This window comes from Odocoileus virginianus, chromosome 20 (genome assembly GCF_023699985.2).
Source record: "Odocoileus virginianus isolate 20LAN1187 ecotype Illinois chromosome 20, Ovbor_1.2, whole genome shotgun sequence".
NCBI lineage: Eukaryota > Metazoa > Chordata > Mammalia > Artiodactyla > Cervidae > Odocoileus > Odocoileus virginianus.
In genome coordinates this window covers 53,895,273-53,917,788 of record NC_069693.1, presented here as the reverse complement: position 1 = coordinate 53,917,788, position 22,516 = coordinate 53,895,273, and the positions used below count along the sequence as shown (strand labels likewise).

The 22,516-nt window shown below is 42.9% G+C and overlaps 1 protein-coding gene and 1 long non-coding RNA gene across 2 annotated transcripts in view; one reads left to right on the top strand and one right to left on the bottom strand.

The window, feature by feature from the left end:
- WWOX (WW domain containing oxidoreductase) overlaps nucleotides 1-22,516 on the top strand; it is an 895,414-nt gene that overhangs the window by 581,341 nt on the left and 291,557 nt on the right. The window lies entirely within an intron of this gene.
- Nucleotides 582-21,044, bottom strand: LOC110131449 (uncharacterized). The gene is made up of 4 exons (XR_002312190.2): nucleotides 20,926-21,044; nucleotides 19,429-19,492; nucleotides 1,191-1,272; nucleotides 582-741 (listed from the first exon to the last, which is right to left on the bottom strand). It is a non-coding gene; the product is annotated as an uncharacterized lncRNA (long non-coding RNA).

Genomic DNA, 22,516 nt, shown 5'->3' with positions numbered 1-22,516 from the left:
TGCAGGGGTCAGAGGGCAGCGGGGGTGGCTGATTGATCAAGGGCCAAGTGAAGGATCCTGGTGGGGATGACAGCGGTTAGTAGCTTGACCATCGTCACATCAGTTTCTTGGTTGTGATATGGTACAAACTCACTCTGTCATGGTTCTCTCGAGAAAAACTAAAAGTTTGACATAAAAAAGTGGCGGGAGCTTCCCCGGTGGCTCAGTGGTCAAGAATCCCTCTGCCAGTGCAGGATGCGTGGGTTTGATCCCTGGTCCAGGAAGACCCCACGTGCCACAGAGCAGCTAAGCCCGTGCACCGCAGCTACTCGGCCTGGGCTCCGGAGCCCCGGAGCCGCCGCTGCTGAGCCTGCGCGGCCCGGAGCCGGCGCCCAGCAACACAAGCAGCCACCGCCCGAGGAGCCTGTGCATCACATGGAGAGTGGCCTCCGCTCGCCGCAACTAGAGAGAAGCCGCGCAGCAGTGAAGACCCAGCGCAGCCAAAAATAAGCAAACAGATATATATATATATATATTTTTTTTTTTTTTTAAAGAATCTTTCTCAAAAAAAAGTGGTGAAACATTTGGGAAAAAATTCACCTCTGATCCCTCCACCCAGAGAGAGTCACCGTTTCTTCTCTGGTCTCCCTCCTTCTCTCTCTCGGCTTCTTCCTCTTTCTGGAGGCTGTGTTTAACCCTCCTGGTCCGGCATGGCTTTGGTGAAAAGGCAGCGTGAAGGTGCCCATCAATGAAGCCGAGGGGCTGTGGGTGAGAAACGAGCTCATGTCACATGCAGAGCTGTAGCCACCTCCCCAGCCCGCCTCCTGGTGCTAACAGGTAACTGAGCTGCATCCCAGACTGTCAGTACGTGTTTATTTTCCCATTTTAGTTTCCCTGAGTTCCCACAGTTATTGGGGTAAGGCCAGCAGAATAAGATTAGGTTTGAGGGGGGCTGGCCATCTGCTATGTCACCTCCATCCCTGGTCGATGTTACTGCCAAGTGACATGTGTGGTTGGGGACAATCAAACAGAGATAAGGAAGAGGTGGGGGGATGTCTTGAAAGCCCCAGCTCCCAGTGACCAGCTCTCCCCCCAGGTGTCTTTTGCATGACTTCCCAATTCCAGGCACTAGCTAAGCCTCAAGGCAAATGCAAGCAAAAAAAAAAAAAAAAGAAACCTCCCATAGTTTCCTTTCTGTTGTGACCACTTACTTATTAGCTGGGTGGCCAGGGCAAGTCCCTTCCTCCTCCTTCCTGAGTCTCAGTTTCTTCTTTCAGCCGAGTTAGTAAGTTCCTAGGCATTTGGAAGTTTAAATGAGCTGACGCATGTAGGCTTGCTTCGCAAATACACAGATTGGTGAATGAGTTAAATCGTTATCATCATGGGATCCCATTGTCCACAGTGCCTCACAGCTGACTCCCACTGTGCACTCATGGAATATTTTGTTAATATCGAACTCGGGTCTCCAGCATTGCAGGCAGATGCTTTGCCATCTGAGCCGCCAGGCAAGCCCGCAGAATAATTACCATTGCTGATCCGGACTGTGCTGTTCCTAACCGCCTGACATGTTGTGAGACCATGAACCGCTCTGGGCCATGCTTTCCTCATTTTGTTCTCATTTTAAAAGAGAGACCCCAGTGTGGGTTAAGTGAGAGGAAGTGTAAGGTATAACACAGTTAAGACTCAAGTACGTCTTTGGTTGACTCATTCGAGTCCACCAACAAGCTGTTGTACAGGAGTGCCTGGCCATGCGGTGTGGCTGTAATGAAGAGGGACGATGACTTAGCCTTCTTCTGTAAAGTGAGGGTATCATAAGAATTTTCATGTTAATTGTGTGTGGGGAGGGTAGGTTATGTTATCCATGAATTTCATTTCAGGACCTCAACCAGGAAAGGAGGGTCTTGGATTGCTGGGCTTCAGTGGAAGTAATCTAATTCACCACCAAACAGGGCCTGCAGACATGTAGGGGCCCAGGTCTTCTCTTGGGGAGGAGATATAAGAGTCACATTAGAAAGTTGAGGTGTCACTAACATCTGCCCTTTGAGGTGACCAGGAGAAGCGTGTCATAATATGGGATCAGAGTGAGCAGAGGTGTGTCTCGTAAAATAATCCAAGGGGAGTTGACTCCTCTTGGAGTCAACGTATTCAGTCAATCAGCAATTGAGGAGGAGAAAGAAGGCAGAGGTGGAAGTGGATGTTATAGGATCTAAGATGATTGGAAAAGATGCGTGTCAAAAACAAGATGGTATGAAGACAGGCTTAAAAGAAAGTTTTCATGGTACAAGAAAGAAATAAGCAGAAACCTAATATATAAAAATACACACACACCCCCCACACACACACATACACCACTTCTTTCATGGGGTTGGTGATTGGAGAGGCAGTTTTTAGCAGGGCTGGCTGTTTCACTGTAGCAGTAAGGAACAAAATCCTACACCTCCTGCACTCGTGTGTGAGCCTTTGCTTTTGGCAATCATTCCTCTTTTTCATTTTTTTTTGGTACCCTAGAAAAGTTTCCATAAATAGTGCATTTAATGGAGTGTGTCTATGACTGTCAGCTACCATAACAGTACAGGGAAATTCAACAGAAGCTAAGATTGGAGTGTAGAAGGTTCACAATCCCATGCCCTTCATGAACTTGTGCCTGTAGTCTGTGTTGCTTGGTAGATTTGGAAAGCCAAGGGCTCTTTCCTCCATTGCTCGCTGGAGAACGCCCAGCTCAGGGGCTGAGACTTGCCCGTGCTTTTGGACATTAGCACCCTTTGCATGCAGTAAACCGTGAACGAAATGTGGTTCTCTGCTATGGGTTAATTGGGAGTCCCTTGCTCAACTCGAGTGGGGAATCCAGTCTAAAGGAGGAAGTAAAAATGAAAAGGCATAAAGGAGCGAGAAAGTTAGCAAATCAAAACAATCGAGGGGTGAAGTTACTTATCCCCTCTCCCTGGCTCAGCACAGATGCAAATGATACATCATTAAGCTAAGTCCCCAATACAAAGGCAGCCAGCATCACTGTTGCATCAAATATTTAGCCAGAGCCAAGAGCAATTTTTTTATTATGTTTTTTATAAGTTTGATTTACTAATCTTCGGTGCACTCCTTGTTTTTAGAGGTTGGCTCGTATTTTTAATTTGTTTTCTCTGAAGCACTGAATCCTTGCTCGTGTTTTTCAGCTGTCCACTCAGCTCCTAGTGGCGGAGCAGCATTGAAAAGCATAATTACGTTTCCTAATTATGTGTAATTAGGCAAAACCCAGATGATGTATTCAGCGTGCTCTCAGAATAGCCAGGGGTCAAGGACTGTTGGAATTCAGTAACATTTTTACAAATAAGCCTGCTGCGTTATTTAACTTCATGTGGGGGTCTAGGGTGGTCCTGGGTGCCTTGTAGACCGATAGAGTGATTGAAAATATATAACATTCATTTATTTAGCCAAGGAAAACTATAATTGATGCTCTGCCTCCTTAGCCTCTCCCTCTTCTTCTTTAAAACCTGAGTTTAGATTTGCTATTCCCAGCCCAAGAGAGGCCCTCTAAACCCAGACCCATAAAGTTCTGCTTACTGACAGCCTAAGTGATATTTATTTTTTCCAAGCTTAATCCTTTTGAAACATGGAGAAATAAATACATCCTCTTATCTACCATATGCCTGGGATGAGAAATAAATTCTTATTTTCCTGCGGTGTGGTACCAGTGGGCTACAGTGAATAATTTGGGCAGCCTCGCCAAAGATAATGGGGAAGCCTTCTCTCTTACCAGTGATAATTATGAATCTCATAATAGAAAACATCCCGAGCCGGAGCATCAATCAGAGAAGATAAACAATGGGAAATGATAGGTATACAAAAGGGAAAATGGCAGCGGCCCATATGGAGGGCGAGGCCGCGGGATTCTGGCGGGTTATAAATCATGGAGTCCAATCATCCCCATGTAATTAATATCCTCAAATTAAAACATACATTCTTAAAGCAAGATCTCACCGACTCTTCAGCAGGGCAACTGGCTGCCTGACAAGATAACATCCCGGAACCACAGGGCCCTCCCACTTGCCTGAGCTTCTTATGACGCGGGCTGGAGTGGGCTGCAGCCCCGGCTCACAGTGTCCCCACAGTGAGCTCCAGTGACCCCACTCCAGTCCACCCGGCACCGTCCACCATGAGGTCAGAGCCAGCAGCGGCTGGCTGCGCAGAATATTCGGCCTTCACGACAGCAGAGACTGGCCCGCCAAGGCGCTGAGTCCTAACTTCCTTGAGGAGCCTTCCGGCCCAGCAGACAACAGGCAAGCGGAAAACCTTCATTCCAAAGGGTGCTCATCTCCTCCTAGTTAATAACCCTGCAGCGGGCGCTTTCTTCTTATCTGGCTGTCATGCTTATCCAGTCCCAGGGTACTTTATTGGACTTATTTTAAAAAATAACAATAAAGGAGCTCATTCATAACAGTGAGAAAACAGTATCTATTAGTCTATGACTGCTGCTCAAAATGAAATTTAAGACAGTGTTTGGCTAGTTTATTTACTGCATCACGTGCGATCACCGACAGGATTTCTAGCCTTTCATCATATTGGTCTGCAAGTAGAAATTCACTGACCGTGGGCCTTGCCGACATGAATTCAGATAGGACTCTCCCACCCACCCCTCATTTATGAACGGGCCAGAGATGTGAGTCAGTTGTCAAATATGTCCTACAGGCCGTAAAATGTGCTCACAGGTTTTGTCTTATAGGCTCAGTATAATATTTGCTAAAACATACATTTAAAGAAATATGTAATTTTTTGCCCCAAAGCAAGGGTTCTCCAGTGCCATATAATTTGCTAAGTGTGACTTTGCCATGTTGTAGCCCATAATTTATAGCCAGCCTCCACAAGGCGCAAAAAAAAAAAAAACTCCAAGCTGTGATTAAGTAAGCAATGGACAAGGTAACTAATGTTCCCAGAAGGATGGCCTTCCAGACACTCATTTTAAGTGACAATATGGTTGCAGGTTGAGATGTATAGTCTTGTACTAATTTAACTGAATTACGGAGAATCAAGAAGCCACATCATAAATTGGCATTGAGAGCGGATACTCCCTATGCACATTTTAATGGGCCTCTGCCTCACTTTCCCCATTTAAAGTAAATGGGTTTGTGCCTCACTGTGCCGCCAGTTTTTCCCATCGAATGATTCATTTGGAGGTGCTATCCTCGTCCAGTCTCAGCCAATTCTGAGACAGCAGGCTGTGCAGGGTTGGATGCAGAAGTGTGGCAGAGGGGAAAAAACATAGACTTTGGAATCAGACAAAACTGGGTTTGAATTCAGACAGCCATAAGGAACTGTGACCTTGGGGAAGTTTGAGTTTTCCCTTTTTTTTTTTTTGTTTGTTTGTTTTGAAATCAATTTCACCTTACAAGAAAGTCACAAAAATAATTCAGAGTGCCCATGAACTCTTGGTGCAGCTCCCGCCTTCCCCGATACTTCCTTCCCCGATACTAACAAGATGTGTTTTTCCCAGTCTTAGAAATTCACATTGGTGCAATGCTATTAACTCAACTAACAATTTGCATTTTGCTGGTGTTTCTACTCAGGTTCCCTCACTATTTCGGGATTCACCCTGGGTACTGCTCTGCCATTTATTGTCTTGTCTTGCCAGCTTCCTCTGATCCGAGCTAGTTTCTTGGTCTTGATTAATATTATTATTTCTTAAATGACCTTGACACATTTGAAGAGTCTGGTGAATTATTTTTGTAGAGTGTCCTCAGTTTAGATTTGTTTGATGTTTTATCCTAATTAGAATGAGGTTTTGTATTTTGGACAAGAATACCCACATGTGGTTTGCCCTGGCTCAGCCCATCATATTGAATGGTACATGGCATCAAAATGTCTTATTACTGGTGGCGTTCAGCTTGATCTCTTGGCTAACATGTTGTCTTCTGAATATATGCACTGAAAGTTACTTTTTTCCCCCTTGTAATTAGTACATATCTTGAGGGAGTTACTTTAAGACTATTTCTCTTGAAATTTTCATTCACTAATTTTAGCATCTATCTGTAGATCTTGTCTGAAACAAGTTGTTCTGATAACTTTCTATTTCCCTCATGTCATCTACACTTGTTTTATTTTCTTTATTGAAATGTAATTGATTTACACTGTTTCAGGTGTACTGCAAGGTGATTCAGTTATATATACATATATCTTTTTTCAATTTTTTTCCCCTTTTAGGTGATTGCAAAAATATTGAGTAGAGCCCCCTGTGCTTATATAGTAGGTCTTTGTCAGTTATGTTTTATGTATCGTAGTGTGTATATGTTAGTCCCAAACTCCTGATTTATCCCTACCGCCCTTTCCCTTTTGCTAGCCTAAGTTTGTTTTCCTTCTACGTTTATTTATCAGAGTTTCTCTCTATGGAAGGCTATCCGTTCTTCATTTATTTATTTAATCCTTTGTTCATTCATATCAGTATGGACACAGATATTTACTCTGTTTTATAGGTTATAGTATAATAGTACTGTTACACAGTGTGGTGCTCAAACTGACCCAGCTCTGGTCAATGAGAGTTCTTCCAGGTTGGCGTCTGTACCCTTTCAACATGCCCCATTGCTTTTTGAGCACTTCCTTACTTTTTTACACCATGACAGGCTCTCTGTCATCTTGTATTTCTCTGTCCCATTCTTGGAGTTAATTCCTTTTCCAGGGAACCTTGGTTCCATTTATTAGAGAATGGTATTTAGAAACCAAGATCTGGATGCTAGGTGTGCTCATTACTACCTGAGTATCGTTGCTTTTAGGACCTCTTAGTGTGCAGAGTCTGGAAGTATTAATACATGTAGGTATACTAACTCATGCCTACATGCATATCTTTATTATTACTCTATCTGTGTGGGTGTATGTTATGTATCTTAAGGTATTTATATTTAAACAAATTGTATGTTTATAAATATATGTATATATAGTTAAATATGGGAGAAGGAAATGGCAATCCACTCTGGTATTCTTGCCTGGGAAATCCCATGGACAGAGGGGCATGGTGGGCTATGGTCCATGGGGTTCCAAAGAGCTAGACATGCCTTAGCGATTAAATTGGAGAGGGAAATGGCAAACAACTCTAGTATTCTTGCCTGGAGAATCCCGTGGGCAGAGGAGCCTGGTGGGCTGCTGTCCATGGGGTCGCACAGAGTCAGACACAACTGAAGTGACTTAGCATGCATGCATGCATGCATGCATAATTAAATATGAGTTCATACCCAATTCATATCCAGCACAATCCTGATTCTAATCCATATGAAATACATATTTTAAAAAATGAGTTCATACTTGATTCCAATCAAACACCATCTCACTTTTCTTGAGGATATTATTTAACCATTTGAAGTCTCATTTTGTTCTGCTGTAACATGGAAATAATAGCAGCCACAATTTAGGGTTCAGGGAAGGTAGGGTATATTGCAAAGATAGTAGATTACTTTTTTTAAGAAAGGTGAACATTTTTCCCTTCACTGCATCCACACCCACCCTATAAGATATTGTTCATCCTCCTGTCAAGAGGTGGCATCTAACTGTCCACTACTTAAATCAGGTTGACCAAGTGACTTGCATTAACCAATGGGACCTTAGCAAAGATAATATAAGCACAGACATGAAAAGCACTTAGATATCGGGATTTGCTCTCTCGTTGCCTAGGTCCCTGAGACCACCACTGGAACAGCCTGAGCTAGACTGCTGGAGCATGAGAGGCATATGAAGGGAAACCTGTTGCCTTAGTAGACAGCCTGCCAACCTCCAGTCCTGTGAGTGGGGCCATTCTAGAGTCTCCCAGCCACTGGCTAAGCCAACACATGACCCCAGACACAAGAGTGAGCCCAGCGGAGATCAGTCTAGACAGTTCACACTGGAGAAAGACAAGCCTGGTCTTTTTATAAAAAGTGGTTGCCGTTTTATCCACTGCATTTTGCAGTGGCTTGTTATATAGCAATTGCTAGTGAAGACAGAAGACTTGGAGATAGTTATGGAAAGCAAATAGCACAGTATCCCATTTACAGTTTGACTTCCTTTAGTTATCCATGGGCTTCCCTGGTGGTTCAGATGATAAAGAATCCACCTGCCAATGCAGGAGACCCAGGTTCAGTCCCTGGGCTGGGAAGATCCCCTGGAGAAGGGGCCTGGCGGGCTCCTCTGCCCACGGGATTCTCCAGGCAAGAATACTAGAGTGGCTTGCCATTTCCCTCTCCAATTTAATCGCTAAGTCCATGGGGTCGCAGAGAGTCAGACACGACTGAGCAACTAACACTTTAGTTATTAGTGTTATTTTTGAGAAAAGGTTTAAGTTTTCTTCGCCCCCAAATACCTTCCCAGCCAATCTGACTAAATGGAATGCATTTGCTGTCAGAAGCAGTCCTTTGGTCTGGATGAGTGCCTTGAGAAAGAATCCCTGCGGGTGTGGAAGACTGTGTATTCATCAGCTCACACCAAGGCCGAGACAGGGCTCAGTAGATGCAGGACTCTTGGTGGAGTGAGCCCTATAAACACCCCGGGAACGGAAAGTTCTTAATCTGGGGTCGCCTGAGGGTATGGGGAGCCGTCCTGGTGGAGAGAGGGGAAAAGGTACAGAGCAGGAAAGCAGGAGAGTATCTAAGCAGGCCAGATTTAGCCTAATTAACAGATTTGCCTAGGGCTGACCCCGAAGCAGAAAGCGAAGGCTTGATGGGTCTGCTCTCCTCCTACCAATAAAAGTAGTGATGAGGTTGGATCACCAGCTCTCAGTCTCAGAGAGGAGGCTCTCAAAATAGATGGGAGTTGGGCAGAGGCCTGTACCTTCCTCTCCTCTTTCCTTAATGACCCGATGCATCTATCTAGCACATGCTTTAACCCTTGCAGACAAGTTAGCATGCTTCTCTTTCTGCTAGCCATGGTCGCATTTTCCATTTAGCAGTGAAGGTGCAGACCCGGAAGTAACTGGCAAAGGCAGCCTCCCCTTGAGCTGCAGGAGGACACGCGGGCGCCATGTTGAAGTGGGCGTGGTCACCGGGGAAGGTCGGGGCCCTGAGCGCAGCTGCCGGATGGAGTCTACGTGGTGTCCCCTGGGAAGCAGAAGCCATTTAGCAATTCATCGTTAAGTTAGGCAGCTCTCCCAGCCCCGCCACCCTTCTGCCCACGCAGTCAGGCTTCACTGCAGACCTCTTTTCCCGCCAGGAGCAATGGTCCATTGAGATTGGCAAAAGGTACAGAAAAGGTCTGCAGTGACCTCCGATTCACCCATTCTTAAGAACTGTGAAATCACACGAAATTGTCAAAAAAAAAAAACCACAGCCACATTTTGAGAAAGGCCTTCCTTGACAAACTTCATGACGAAACCCATATGCTTGTTTTTCTCACCAGGCTAGATCTTTAATCTTGATGCCGTGAACAAAGGAGGAAGTTTGCTTTTTTCCTACCAAAATGTAAGAGAGAGACCTCACAGAAGGCAGAGTGGGAACTTGACTTTTACTCTGCAGTTTTCACTACCAGTTCCTCTGTATTTGTGTGTATAAAACACCAAACAGGAAGTGAGTGACTAGGGGAAAAAAAAATGGAAGAGAAAAAAAATAATAATACTTAGCCAATGTGTCGTCATGTAGATAGCAACCACTGTCAATGTTTGGTTGGTCCCACTCAAATTTACCCCTCTATAACTGGGTTTATTACTTTTTAAAAATACCATTATTTGTACTGTATTATATTTGATGCTATGTCCTGAGTTTCTCACTTAACATTATAGCAGAAGTACACTCACCTATCATAACACAGTCTCTGTTAATACCAAACATCAACTAGATAAAAAACTATTAAGTGAAAGTTCTTATAGCTTATCCACTCTTCAATTATTGGGAATGTAATACATTATCTATCAGTTCAGTTTAGTTCAGTTCGGTCGCTCAGCCGTGTCCGACTCTTTGCGACCCCATGAATCGCAGCACACCAGGTCTCCCTGTCCATCACCAACTCCCGGAGTTTACTCAAACTCATGCCCATCGAGTCGGTGATGCCATCCAGCCATCTCATCCTCTGTTGTCCCCTTCTCCTGCCCCCAATCCCTCCCAGCATCAGGGTCTTTTCCAATGAGTCAACTATAGTTCCTCACTATTAAAATGATGTTGAAATGAAACTCTAGTATATAAAGCTGTTTATTTCCTTCCCTTCCATTAGTCAGGATTCCTAAGAGTCCCACCCTTACCTCTTATTAATCAAAGTCTATCACCATCCACATTCACAACTGTTGAAATCCTAAGTGTTACCCAGGATGTCTCTGTGCCTCTAATATCAGTGCCTAGGGACCCAAAGTGTATGGGCTCAGGGCTCAATTTGCAGAAGAACCCAGTTGGGACAAACAGATACTGACATCTTAGGTCTTTGAGCCTCCCCATGTCCAAACACAGATCAGCTGTTAGTGTCCTTATGTGGTAACATGTGAGCAAGACTCAGAAGCCATGTGGGCTCAACCCAGAAGATTTATGTGATCAATTATGAATATAAACCATGAATAAGGAATCAGAACATGACAGTCTCTCTTAGTGTCCTGGTTTTGTCTGTGTAGTATTTTCTTCATGGTTCCTGGAGGCAATTTTTTTTTTTAATATATAAAATGTCAGTTATCTTTTGAGAGAAGTGGGCAGGTGTGAACAATGAAAGCCAGATGGATGACTTTCTAGAAGCTTCCCAGGTGGTATTTACCTTGGTGAGTCCATTAGCAGTATGAATCTTGCCTTCAAGTTTGCTGACTCTGAAATTATATTTTGTCAACCCAGAAAGAGCTGATCTTGCTGCAGACTCACAGTAATCAAACTCATTGAGACTGATCTATAGACCAAGTACCAAAATAGTCATTTTCAAAGAGGACTGTAATTATAACATAGTTTGAAATGCTCTTGTGAATTTGAGCAGAAAGAACAGTGTTTCCTGATTGGTAGAATTACAGGGATGGGGCCAAATAAAAGTGTTAGTTACTTGATGGGCAAGTAATTGAAGCAAAGGTCAGTTGCCTGGATGACTCAAAAGTTTGGTTGCTTCAGAAGATAACAAGCTTGATACTTTGATAAGAAGGGTATCCTGCACACTTGTGTTTGTTCATTACCCATCTCCCACACTAGGACCTGGGGCACCTTGTCTGTCTTGTTCATTAATTTGTCCACTGACCTGGGACAGTGCCAGGCACAGAGAAGTGCTTCGTACATATTTGCTGACCCAGTGAGTCTCAAAATACCCAATGACCCCAAGTGCAAAGTGTTTGTTCATTCTCCTGATGAGATACTCTCTAACTCTTTGCCCAATTTATAAATTTTAGAGTGTATAGATGAAGTGTTCAAAAATTGAAGTGTTCAAAAAAATGTCAAATTTAATTTGTTGGCGTATTCTCACACATGGTATATTAATTTTTAAATATTGGAGTTCTGTTTTTTCATCCTGCATTTTATAAAATAATGTTACACTCTTCATCATCATCAGTACAGCCTCTTTTGGAGCCTCTAATGGAGTCCACTTCTCCTCCTCCTCCCTTTTTTTTCTTTTTTTCCTTTTTTGTCATTCCCTGTCTGGTATTTTATATACACAGACACAAACACATAGAAACTGGTAGTGAACCTCACCCTCCCCTAGCTCTTTGAAACACAGCACTTTTCTAATCCCATGGACCACTGGGCCTGCAACCCAGGGTGACTCGAGTGAGGTACCCTTTTGTTTCTTAGGCTGACTTTTCATTCTCCCATCTGACCCACTTGGAATTCATTTCATTGCTCAAATGTCAGAGTGCAGCCTTACATACTTTCTAGTCCCAGGGCCATCCAGATCAGGGCGGGAAGAGATCTTATGATGGCCAGCCTCCAAGGTGGCCCCTAAAGACTCTGGCTTTCTGGATTTCTTGCACTTTCTGTAGTTCCCTCCTACTCTGAATAGGACTGACAAGGGAACATGAACGTGACTATTGAGGCTCAGGGACAAAAGACACTGAAACTCCGGCCTTGCATTCTCTGGGATCATTCGTCTGGGGGTGGGAGGGAGTTAGACGCCATGTGGTAAGGATGCCCAAGCAGTCCTGTGGCGAGTCCCACATGATGAAGGACTCAGGCCTCCAGCCAACAGCCAGAACCATCTTGCCTGCCATGGTGAGGGTGCTATAAACCATCCAGCTACGCTGCCCCTAAATGCTTGACCCACCAAAACTGTGTATGAGATACAAAGTTCTTATTGTCATTTAGAATGTGCTAAATTTGGATGTGATATGTTACTCATCATTTTTAGTACAGAGCCTGCCTACAGGATAAATAATCCAAGAGCTGAACGGTTCAAAGTAACTAAATGTTTTTAGCTATTTTGTGATTTTAACAGTTACACATTTTTGGACGGAAACTTTTAGAAGTTCATCAGTCTGTTTTCCCCCGGCATCTATCACTTTCTCAAAAGATTGTTGGTGGCAGGCTTCTTTCTCCTGATGATTAAAAGGCATCTGGGAGATGAGTCAGATAGTACAATTTCTATCTCAGCTCTACCAAGCATTGACTGACCTAAGGTCACATGCAGATCATTAGTGATGTTATAACTCAGTTTTCTCATCTGTAAAATAGGAGTCATTCATTTAGTTAGTGTGGGGACTTCAGATTTGTAAGAGGTTTATTAATTCAGTGTTCCATATAGCTATGGCAAACTCATACTACATAGTAGGTATTATTTTTACTATTCTCATTATTCTTATTTACTTAGCTAATAACACGTAAAATCGAGAAATCAAGTTTTAGTAAACTTCCTATAACCCAATTCGCTAAAACCCCCTCATTGGTCTCCATCGCTTGTGAATCCTTCCGAGCGTGGGGTAGAATCTTGTGTGTTCTTCTCATCAAGGATTTTATTTAAAAACTTGAAATACTTCAGCCTTCCCGGGGTGGATAGAAGAGGAGAAAACAGACTTCCAAAATAATTTAGCATGCACTCTGAAAGCATGGTATAAATGCATATAGCTGGCTTCCTGTTTTGAAGACCAGCTTGTAAACATATATGTATATCCCAGGAAGGTTTCCACTGAACCCAGAGATGTCATGAGCAGTCCTTGGTGTAATAAATGAGTGGAACCCCCCCTCACCTGTAAGTCTTCAGGTAAAATGGTCTCTCTATCACATGGAGATTTGGACGCTGATGTAATTTAAAATGCTTTCAACATTATGGATGCAAACATATGCCTCTTTATTTCTGAAGCCTTTTCCAGAATATTAGATTTAAAAATGAGCAAAGGAAATGAAAAATAAGATTGTCTGTTGTACTGTCTCCTAAAGATAAGCACTATTATCGCTTTGCTGTATAACCTACATTTTTCTCAGCATATGCGCGATTGTTTTTATATAGTAGTGACTCTGTTGAAGGCTTATTTCATTTTGTGTCCTGATACTTATTTTTCAATTAAAAGTCTCACGGGGAACATTGTTCTTCTTTCTACTCTGTTTTTCAAGTTGCTTATGATGAGCTTTTACCAGAAGTTGAAATGAAATTGTGAGTCACTCAGTTGTGTCCATGTCTGTGCCACCCCATGGACTGTAGCCCACCAGACTCCTCTGTCTATGAAGTTCTGTAGGCAAACAGACAGGTGTGGGTAGCTGTCCCTCCTCCAGGAGATCTTCCCAACCCAGGGATCAAACCTGGGTCTCCCACATTGTGGGCAGATTCTTTATCATCTGAACCAGTAGGGATTATATTAGAACATGATAAAAATTAATTTTACTGTAGGGAAAATGGAAAGACATTCAGTTCAGTTCAGTCGCTCAGTCGTGTCCGACTCTTTGCGACCCTATGAATCGCAGCACTCCAGGCCTCCCTGTCCATCACCAACTCCCAGAGTCCACCCAAACCCATGTCCATCGAGTCGGTGATGCCATCCAGCCATCTCATCCTCTGTCACCCCCTTCTTCTCCTGTCCCCAATCCCTCCCAGCATCAGGGTCTTTTCCAATGAGTCAACTCTTCGCATGAGGTGGCCAAAGTATTGGAGTTTCAGCTTCAGCATCAGTCCTTCCAATGAACACCCAGGACTGATCTCCTTTAGGATGGGCTGGTTGGATCTCCTTGCAGTCCAAGGGACTCTCAAGAGTCTTCTCCAATACCACAGTTCAAAAGCATCCGTTTGTCAGCACTCAGCTTTCTTCACAGTCCAACTCTCACATCCGTACATGACCACTGGAAAAACCATAGCCTAGACTAGACAGAGCTTTGTTGGCAAAGTAATGTCTCTGCTTTTTAATATGCTGTCTAGATTGGTCATATTTTCCTTCCAAGAAGTAAGCTTACCATGCAGGTAACTTTATTTACTGTTTACCTGCAATTTATCAAACGCATCCCTTTGTTCAGCAAAATAAAACCCTTAAGTCTTTTAACACTGAACGTTTGAAATGATCAGGAAACAAGTTCTAATTTGGCAATGAATTCGGGAGATAAAGAAGACTCTCATTTAGATAACATCGGTAGCTTTCTAAAATATTTATTTACTTAATATTTTACTTCCTGTCTCTGCTTCTCTAAAGCTGTAACCCTTCACAAAAAAAGCAGTGAAAAATGGCTGCATGGGGTTAAGATTAACACCTAATGAAATTGCATCAGCTAATATTTGAACAGCTTTGTTTTTTTAATGAAACTTTCAATGTGGGTGATGGGTTTTATTTTCTTAGTGCACTAACGCCTTCTCAAACTTAGACTCCATTATTTCATTGAAAGAAAAGCATGATGTGTCTTAAATAAGTCAGAATTATGATTGATGCTTGATCTAGGAAAATTAGGCAATTGGGGGTGATAGTACCCCCCCACCCCCAATTACTGTCTTTGTTCTTACAAGTGTGTTTAAATCCATTTCTGTTAATTTACAATTTGAAAGGTGGGTGAAGGAGCAGAGTTTGAAAAATAGATTACTGTCTTCATTAATACAGGTTTGACCTACAAAGTCTTCACGTACTTAATGATTAAAACCCAAAGTACTAAATAATAAATTATAAGAATTTATAGGAGTCATCATCTTGAAATTAGCTTACTGAATGTTCTTATCATAATAAATCTGAGTGGGTGTCTAATTTAGTGTTAGCTGACTAAAATTATATGTTGCGGGCAGGGGAAAAAAAAACACTCTTGTTTGAAGACAAATGCAGTGAGTTTAATCACAGGTGATCTGAAAGGCACCTATCTTTCGCTATATCCACTTCTCAGAAACTTGGGCGAAACTGGTTGAATGAAGATCGATTCTAATTTGTAAATCCGACAGAGGATAAAGTGCCCCCCAGCATTCTGATGATGTTTGCGTTAACATTTCCTGCAGAGTTGTATTCCCTCAGATTCTAGAGACTGGGGCAACCAAACAGGGAAGGCAGCCTCTGCTCGCTTCCAGCTTCACGTCCGCTTTCAAAGCTGAAGGGTGTGTTTCTGTTGGTCTGAAGAAGGTGGAAGACAGACACCCCTGTTCTCCACTCTCTGAATCCTTTCCTCAGGCTATGTGTCAGAAAGGATATTTCTGTCCATTGGACAGTTATTTACTGGGCTTCTGCTCTGGGTGAGTTGGATCCTGTATTAAACTCAGGTGGTATAGGAAGAATTAGGATTCACTCCATACCCTCAAAGAGCTTAAAATCTTTTATGGATGACAGACGCGGAAACAAATAAAATGAGCTTTCTCGGGGAAAACTAGGTGCATACAAGTTACCCAAGAGGGAGTGACTTTGTCTCTGGTGGAGCAAGGTGGGTAATGAGGGAGGGTTTCTTCCAGGAGAGGGAGGACAAGAAGATGAGGTGAAAGTCACTCAGTCCTGTCCGACTCTTTGCGACCCATGGACTGTGTAGTCCATGGAATTCTCCAGGCCAGAATACTGGAGTGGGTAGCCTCTCCCTTCTCCAGGGGATCTTCCCAACCCAGGGATCGAACCCAGGTCTCCCACATTGCGGGTGGATTCTTTACCAGCTGAGCCTCCAGGGAAGACTACTAGGGGCTTATTAAGGGGAGCGAATATCCAGGAAGATGCTATAAAGCAGAGGTCCCCAACCTGCAGAACCTAATGCCTGATGATGCGAGATGGAGCTGATGTGATAATAATAGACATACAGTGCACAACAGATGCTTGAGTCATCCCAAAATTATTCCCCACCCCCGTCTGTGGAAAAATTGTCTCCCACGAAAACAGTCCCTGGTGCCAAAACGGTGGTGGACGTCTGCTGTAGAGGGATGAGCATGTGAAAGGTATCAGGGGTGAAATAGACCGTCTATCTGGGCCACTGGAAATAACTGATGTCGGGGCACAAAGAGCCAGGACAGAGTGGTCCAGAATAATATTAAAGACTGAGGCTGTGACCGCATGGTGAAGGAGCTTGCAACAGGCCTGGACGCCTCACAGGAGATTCAGCAACAGCGAAGGCTTTTGGGCATCACTGTCGTGACTTGACTTTGTAGTAAAGTAGAATTCAAGTAATTTTCTTCCACATTCTGTGAGATGGTGGCTTATAAGTGATTTTTTTTTTCAAATTTTCTTTTGACATTGAATAAGAGGAAAACATATACATACACACCCCTAAATAATTTACCCCAAATATACAAAGAGTTTTTACAAACCAAAAAGAATAACGTGAACCTCTGACCTGAAAAATGAGCAAAGTCAATGAAGGAGAAATTCCTTGAAGAAAATTGACAAACCTGAAAAAATCCTCAGCCTTACTGTTAATTCCCAGAAACAGAAATTAAACAATGAGAAACCACCCGGCACAACTCAGTGATGAAAGTTAAGAAGACAGATAACCTCTCCCCATTGGTGAGTGTAGAGAGTACAAAAGGGTATGAAAAAGAAAAGTTGTCCCAACTCTGGTCTGAAAGAGAACCTTTTTGCATAATGTAATTCTCAGCTTCATTCCTGATAAATTGCTTAAGCAATTTTCTGATAAACCCTAATGGGATTAAGACTTGTTCTGAAAAATCAGTCACCCATCTAGCCAACTGTCTGTCACTCAAGAGTCTAGGCCCCTTCAACCGAATATTCTTCTCTTGCCATATCTAGCCTAACATTGACTATCTTATCACTCCTTTTCTCTAGAAAATGTCTCCACCAGGAGTGAATCTTTGAATTGATCTGCTCAAGGCCTTTCCCTGGCAGCAAAATTACAACAGCACTTTGACTCATGCTCATAGCTAGACTTTCTAAAAAAGTTTTCCTTAACAGGGAAAAAAACATGCACTGTTAAAAGGAACATAAATTGTTTGGGGTCATTTCAAAATGAGAGCTAGTTGGCAGTTTCAATACAAATTAAACATACCTTTTAAGTTGAGCAATTCCATTCTGAACCAGAAAACACAGAGATATTTTAATAAATAAGCACAGTTTCCCAATGAGAAGAATCACTGTTTTGTTTTTTTTTTTTTTAGCATTTTACACTTGTGCACGCGCGCGCGCACACACACACACACACACACACACACACTGTTTATTTTTTAACCTGTGAGTTCCGTTGTTCAGTCTCTCAGTCGTGTCTGACTCTTGGCGACCCCGTGGATAGCAGCACTCCAGGCTTCCCTGTCCTTCACCATATCCTGGAGCCTGCGCAAACTCATATCCACGGGGTCAGTGATGCCATTCAGCCATCTCGTCCTCTGTCATTCCCTCCTCCTCCTGCCTTCAATCTTTCCCAGCATCAGGATCTTTTCTAATGAGTCGGCTCTTTGCATCAGATGGCCATAGCATCAGTCCTTCCAACTGGGACTTGAACCCATGTGGCTGGGGCTCAAACCCAGCCAAAATCCATGGTACCTGGTTTCAGGGCCTAATAAAGCTCAGGTTCTTGATGTCTCATCACAGAAAGAATTCAGTGAGAGACAAAGTGATAGGTAAGAAATGGATTTATTCAGATTCAGAGCAAAACACAGTCTACAGACAGAGTGTGGGGCCATCGCAGAGGGCAAGTGCAGCCCTGAAGCTTGGCGTGGTTAGTTTTTATAGGCTGGGTAATTTCATATGCTAATGTGTGGGAGGATCATTCCAACTGTTTCTGGGAAGGGGTGGAGATTTCCGGGATTTGGGCACCGCCTCCTGCTTGGTCTTTTAACAGTGCCTTGGAGCTGTCATGGCACTCCTGGGCGTGTCATTGCTCTTGCTGATTGAGGATCAAGTCTAGTCTTGTCTGCCTTCTTGGTCCCATTTGATTCTAATCAGTTTATGTTGTGTCCTTGGGCTATGTCATTCTTTCAAAAGTTGTGCCCCGCCCCTTTTCCTCCAGTTACACAATGAATATTCAGGATTGATATCCTTTAGGATTGGCTGGTTTGATCTCCTTGCAGTCCAAGGGACTCTCAAGAGTCTTCTCCAACACCACAGTTCAAAAGCATCAGTTCTTCTGCGCTCAACCTTCTTTATGGTCCAACTCTCACATCCATACATGACTGCTGGAAAAGCCATAGTTTTGACTCTACGGACCTTTGTTGGCAAAGTAACATCTCTACTTTTTAATTCTGAGGTCCTGTCAATAGGGTAATGTCTAGTATATTCTGCATAGAAAAAAAAATTTATTAAAAGAGATAAATCTAATATGTATATTATGGGTTAAATATACGCATGCACATATATGTGATGGCTGCCCATAGCATCATGTTGATTGAGAAAGCAAACTGAAGGACACTGCATATATTATTACACTTTTGTTTTCAAAGAAAGTTCTAGATGTGCCTGAATGTTTTTGTGTATATTTATCATGTGATCTGGGATTGTAGTGATAGACACTCACAGTTAACAGAGGTAACTTCTTGACAGGAAGGTGGGAAAAATGGGAGGTGAGATGGCTCTGTGAAGGATGGGATTGCATTTTTTTTTTAATGTAATTCTGTTTTGTTTGAATTTGCCCTCCCCCACCCCACCCCCACCCCTGATCAGCATGTTCAGTTTTGGGAATTAGGAGAAATAAGAGGAGGACAAAGATGTAAATCGCACAAATGTAATCGATGAAGTGGCCCCTGAAAGACACAGGATCACATAACATTCTGGTGCCTTTGAGACGTGAAGCAGGTATGGCCTGGCACAGAAGCAGGATAAACTGGCCTGGAATCAGTTCAACTAATTTCAACCGTTTGTTTCCCTCAAACAGAGAGCTGAGACTGAGATTCGGGAACGGGAAGTAGAAAAGGCAGGAATGAATTTGATATTTTCACCCCCTGCTGATTTCCACCCCTGCCCCCTCCCCTGCCTCGCACAATTTCTAATTAATTAAAAGAGTGATGCCTTCCAGAAAAGAGCATGCCTCCCTTTGGGGAGCTCACCAGGAAGAAGTGGGTCTTGTGTTGGAAGGGAAAGCTTTTCTTTCTTTCTTTCTTTTTTTTTTAGTATTAAAAATTAATTAAAAATGGAATGTATAAAACCTCACTTTTTATCAGTAGTACCCATTTTGGAGGACCAGTTGCCGTTGGTAAATTTTTAAACTTTTTCTGTTGCTGTAGATTTGGTTTTAAGGAAATTACCTTAGCGTTCAGTCTCTTGTGTGTCGTTTCCTGAAACTCGTGATCCCGCTGTGATTCTGTTGATCTGAGAGAAGGGAGAGTAATATTATATTAAAGTAATTGTCCATGGCCTCCTGTGTCAAAGGTTGTAACAGCTGGCAAATAAAACGTGATAGTTATTGATAGTTCTTTTCAAAGCAAGGAAACTGGTATGGGAACAATTTAATGTAATGTAACTTTGAAATTTTCTTTTTTTGCTTTTTAATGAAAGTATTTACATCTCCTATTTTCACTTACTCATAAGTACATCGTCTCCAAGTAAACACCCTTTATTCTTACTTGAATGAGAAATCATAATGAATTTGGTGACATGTTCTAATGGCTGACATCAGCAACACTAGTAGCTTAGATGAGTAGAATTTTCATGAGTAAACCTTTCATTTAATCCTCAAAAAGAAGTTTTAATGAATTCCCAGACACATGGTAGCATTATTAACAAATATGTAAACTTTTGGCTGGAATTGTGGGATCTGAAGTAACTCCCATCCTCACCTCTTAAGATGTAAACTTCATTAGTGTAGAGATTTTTATCAAAATTTATTGATACTAAACTATTATTTATATGCTACTATTTATACTGTGTGTCAGTTTCACCACAGTAGATGCTCAGTACATATCTGTGAATGGATGGATGGATGGCAGTCCCCTTTTCTGAAAGCAATTGAATTCCCATACTTTGTGTCCTTTGTAAAAATGATCGCAGATTTAGCAGTTACTATGGGTTGCATGGGGGCCTCCAAAACATACGCCCACATTCCATTAGTGTTGTCATGCAGATATATGGCTTCTTGCATCTTGTTTCTTTCACTCGGCATGTCAAAATTTGCACCATGCATTTTAACACGATAGGGATCATGTGCATGTATGGATGGAGATAAGTTTAGGAATTGGGTTTTGGATCCAATCTCTTGTTTATTACCTTGACTTTGATTCTAACCCTGACTCTTCCTGGCTGAGGATTTTGACAATTTACAGATGCTCTCTGAACCTCACTCTCCCTCTGCAACAAAATGACAATACTAAGGGATACTTCCTAAAATTGCTATGAGGATGAATTGAAGCAGGACCTGTGAAGTATAAAAAATGATGACTGGCCTATAATAGGTGCTCAGCAAATCATATCTGGTTTTGTTTTGTTCTTAATAATAATGTGATTTTCTTTTAAGCTGAAACTGATAGCATTCCACACAGAAAGGAAAACACATCTATACCATTTTCAGTGTCCGTGAGTCAAAAACACACCGAGTTGCTCTGAGATGCAGATTCTAGTTGGAAGTGTTGCGTTCTTCAAAGCAATGATAAAATTGGTCTCTCTGTCTTCCATTACATAGATTTTTCCACCTAGCCCCTGGTTCAACTTCTGTTTAATATGTGTGTTACGGAAACAGCCAAGAATCCTCCTGCCAGTCTCCAAAGCAGTGACATAAATCCCAGCCTGCAATTTCACACATGCCTCACCGTGTCTCCAGGAGTCTGTCTGCTGGAGGGAGCCTCGGCCAGATTTCTAAATGGTCATTTCAGCCTCCCTCCCTTCGGGGCCCAAGACATGATTAACCTGCAATAACTGTGACTCCCTCTTTAAAGGAACACTGTAGCAAGGGGAAAACCGTTGAGACCGATGGAGACGTTCCGTGCTGGGGTTTTTGTTGTTGATGTTGTTGCTGCTGCATGTCAGCTGGGTGGGTGCCTCTTGTTCCTCTGTCCTTCAGGTTAGTAAAATCAAGACCAGTCGCTGAAGCTGTGAGCTATCAATAAAAGTTAATGTACCACGGGAAATTGGATGGGAACAAAATCACTTAAGTGTTCAGGGCCACCAGGCTACCCCGGGCATCCCCTGTGAGCTGGTCGGCTCTGGCCAGTGTTTTTGTTGCCCTGTCTTGCAACTTAGCATTATTTTCTCAAGCAAATGGCAGAACATGCAGATCAAGGACACTGGCTGTGAACCAGGAATACTCTGTTCCCAGCCACAATCTATCCAGGGGGCTGGGGCTGGTCTGTAACGTACCTCATGGTAGGACCACATCCAAGTCACTGATGCTTCAAGTATTTCTTCCAATACTATGGTCAGTAGGTGACCACATTCAGAGGCCAAATGTGCGCCGTCAGGGTTTGGGAGCAGAGTCTGTCTTTAAAGATTCAAGTCTGTACTCTGGATAGAGGTTGCATAAATGTTACAGCTAAAAGGTTTCAAAATTGTGTTTTCTTTCATAGAGGCTCTCCCTGCAGGCTGGATCTAGTCCTTCCCTCCTCCGAGCTCAGTGAGGAGTTAAGTGTTCACAGTTGAAAAAAGACTCATTGCATGACGTACTTGGCTCGGTGAGCGTGCCGTGAAGGAATGGGGCAGTGAGAAGAAAGACAGGTCGACACGAAGAAAAGGCCAAATAGTGTCCTTGTGTACTGCTCAGAAGGGATGAGGCCAGAATTTTAGGTGCCAAAGAAAACAGAGTGGTCATCTTTGCTGGGTTAAAACCAAAAATGAACATAATCCTCATGTGTTTTCAGAGTTGTTGGTCAGCTCTTTGTTCCGGGAAGGAACTGGAAGTTCAGTACAGGCCTTGACATATACTGTCTCACTCTGTGATGCTCCCTCATCTCTAGCTCTTAGAGCATCCGATTTACAGACAGGAAGCAGGCTTGAGGAAGTGAAGTGAGTTACTGATGTAAATCCCTAGAACCGGTAGAGTGAACTCTGGGTTGTAGAACCACATTTCTCTGATCACTCAGAGATAGCCACTGTAAATATTTGTGTTTATTTATGTAGTTTAGATGACATTAATTTCAACCACAATTATCTGTGCACTAGGATTGATAATGTAAATTGTATATACATTTCATTCAGCCATCAGCTATCTTATGAGGCCTCTCTGGATTCTAGACTGTGGGGTCCAAGCTTTTCTTGGTCTTGAGGTCTTGAACACCGAGCTCTGGGTAGCATCTGCTGGGACTGAGGAAACTCAAGTTCAGCAGAATCTGCAGGAAAGACCCGGGGTCAACTGTGACGACCTTCCATCACTCCCAGGGTGCCTGCTTGGGGGCGTCCCAGTCGTGA